The sequence below is a fragment of the Artemia sp. Qi Xiang Cuo genome, chromosome 5, assembly GCF_049724085.1.
Source record: "Artemia sp. Qi Xiang Cuo chromosome 5, ASM4972408v1, whole genome shotgun sequence".
NCBI classification, from domain to species: Eukaryota; Metazoa; Arthropoda; class Branchiopoda; order Anostraca; family Artemiidae; genus Artemia; species Artemia sp. Qi Xiang Cuo.
This window is the reverse complement of record NC_142798.1, coordinates 17,605,966-17,609,048: the sequence shown is the minus strand read 5'-3', so window position 1 is coordinate 17,609,048 and position 3,083 is coordinate 17,605,966. Positions and strand designations below refer to the sequence as shown.

At 35.0% G+C, this 3,083-nt stretch overlaps 1 protein-coding gene across 1 annotated transcript in view; it reads left to right on the top strand.

Moving 5' to 3' along the window:
* MCU (mitochondrial calcium uniporter) overlaps positions 1 to 3,083 on the top strand; it is a 217,504-nt gene that overhangs the window by 58,207 nt on the left and 156,214 nt on the right. The gene's annotated exons all lie outside the window — the stretch shown is intronic.

Sequence of the window (3,083 nt, the reverse complement as noted above, 5' to 3'; positions counted from 1 at the left end):
ACCGCTTTCTCCGGTTTGCTGATCTTCCAGCAAGAAGGTGAGACCCCTAGTGATACAACATACCAACAAATATTCCTGCGTTTTTTTTTCAAGGTCAAATTGTCGAAGGTTAATCCGTTTTTAGCGAATCAAGGGCCGGGCAGGTGTACCTGCTAACTTAATAGGCATTTCATAATAGATTCAGGATGGGCTTAAGAAAATAAATCTTAATTCTGTGAATAACACCAGGACTAAACCATTAGTCCAGGTGCACCCCCCCCATTTTCGCTCAAAGGATGGCACAAAATTTAAAAAGTAGCAAAGGAAGAAAGTCGCTAAGATAAACTGAAAACAAAATAAAGCTGAAGCGAAAACAGAAAAACAAAATATATTTTAATCGTTTTCTCACCTTTAACGTTCGTAAGTTCAAAATTGCTGACACTTTTAGGAATGAATATCAAGATATATCAAACTGTCAATCTACGTTCCATTAGTTCTTTTCAGTAATCTTGGTTATTCTGATGATTTTTTATCTTTTTTTATTCGGCCCCTGAACACACAGTTTTTTTTTGTGTAATATATCGCGGTTGACGAATATAAAGGAGAGCTCGATTATTTTTAAGTGACATAGGGCGACTACTAAATATTTAAACTGTGTAAAAATCTTATAAGATATTTCATGCATATACCAGGTATGGGGGAGCGGTGGCTTAAGGGACGAATTATCTAATTTTCTGTGCCCTGGGATTCCTACCTCAAGAGGAATTTGAAAATTCAAGGCCTAAAAAGGTTTTTTTGAGTTTTATATTCACCTCCTCCGCTTAGAAGACCAAAGATGGGTGAGAAGAACGAAAATATGTAACTCTAAGATGAAATATGCTCTGTCGTAGCAAAACCTCCGGCCCCCCTCTGGAAAGCTATTTGCTGACACTCGCCCCTCTCTAGGAATATTTATGGATGTCACCATGTTTACTTTGACTATTTTTACTATTCATGTTTTATAAATACTGTCAAGACATTTTTGTTGCATCACAGGGATAAAAAGAAAGCATAGAGGTAAGTTTTTTTTTGTTATTTATTCCATTCTAAGAATTGGCGTGACTCCCGGCTGATTATGAAATCTAACTGCCAAGTTTTCGGATTCCCATATTTACTTCTCTTTTTTTAACTCTATGGGCAGCCCATAATTTCATTAGATTAAACTGATTTCTATGAAAAAAAAAAATCTAAAGTTGTAATTTGAGAATTAGGATTTTTATTATGAAGTAAATGCTATCAAACATTTAGGTAGCAATTAATTTAGCTAAATAATAAATTTTTTTGCGTAAAAAAAAAGAAAAAAAGCCTGAAATTATAATCCAAAAATTAAAATTCTTCAAGATCACATATTATTATATCATATAATAAAAAGCCAAAGGGTATATATGACAATTTTGGAATTTTACAATCAGAGTAAAACTACAGTTTTGAAGTCTTTGAAGGAATAGTTTAATGTTGACACCACGAAGAAGAAGAAGAAATAGTAGCCTAAACCACATTGTGTACCGAAATAAGTGGTGTGGCTTAATTTTGGGATATAATAGCAGGTTCAATTATAGGAGCTTGTCCTTGGTACTGAAACTTGTTTTTTGTTTTAATACCAGAGGGTACTTATAAAACACTAGTCGTCCAAACCAAGGCTGGTGTCTACTACCTTCTATAAATTAAATATGCCTATGGATAAGGCCGTGTCCAGGGGGGCTACGGTGTTCGAACTCCTCTTCTTCAAATTTTGTCCGACTTGTAAAAATGTAACAAAAATACATGTAAACAAATGTTTGATGTGTTTTTAAAGTTTTAATACCCCCCCCCCCTAACAAACTCCCTCCCCCTGAACGAAAATACTGGATACGGTATTGCCTGTGGTGTTTCAAACAGAAGCTAAATACCCATTTAGAAGACCCTTAGGGAAACCATAGCCAATTTTTGAAAAAGTGGAAGGTACACCCTTTGGTTTTGGGAATATCGCCTTGCATATATAAGACTACATATGTTGATGGGTGCCTGCAGCCTCGTCTAATTTTTTCATGGTTTCAGCATTAGCTGCAACCGAGTAAAGAGAAAAATGCGGCCCATAGTAACCGGAAGTTTGAAAACGCGTTTAAAAAGCCGTCTGGTCAGAAAGAGTTGCTGTTTGACCTGATTCAGGAGTGATAAGATAACTTCTATATCAGTTAAAATTAATTGTTAAACTTCGTTGCGAAAACAACTTTGTGGGAATTTTGAAGAAGAGCCTGAACCCCCTTGAAAATGACGCAGGATCGGAATGAAAAGTGGAAGACTGCCGCTATAGGCTATTATATAAGAGGCATTTATGTGAACTAACAACTTAACTTATTTTTTTTTAACTATTTAGGGTAGTCGCTATACTAAAATGTAGAAAACCTACCAAAGCTGAGTTCGACAGAGAGTTGTGGTGTTTCTATAAATGCTAACTTTTCAAACTTAGGCCTATGTCACTCGGTTTAAAGAAGTTCTGGTACTGTTTTATTAGCTGGGAAACTCGCGAGATATTGTATAGCGAACATGATAAAAGAATTTAGTCAACCAGGTTCTTTCAACGGAGAAATCCTATGCCGAGCATTGCAAACAGTGGTTTCTCATTCCGTTTACAATGTTTAAACTTTAGTTGTTTGGGATTGAAGGGGCAAAAAAAGGTACCTAGGTTAGGTTACGTATTTAATATATGCTATGCTTTACCCCCACCCCCCTAATGTAAACATATATAGCCGAAAATTTTTTCTAAAATAATATATTTTTATCCTATTTTGTTCTATTTCATTAGCATTAACCAAACTTCACTTCTCGCGAGTTTCCCAGCTAATAGAACAGTACCAAATTCCTATATTACACTTATGTTTTACACTGCAGTTTTCTAACAATTTAAAGTTTCAACTTTGCTCTTTACTTCCTTTAGACAGACTTCTTTATTAATTCTTTAAGCTGCTATATAAATACATGCTTGCGTCTTCCTTTCATATGCAGTCTTACGTAAATCAAACTTAAATCGATTGTGATGTGTTTATCAGCTTTAAAAACTATGATCTTTCATTCTTTTGAAACCG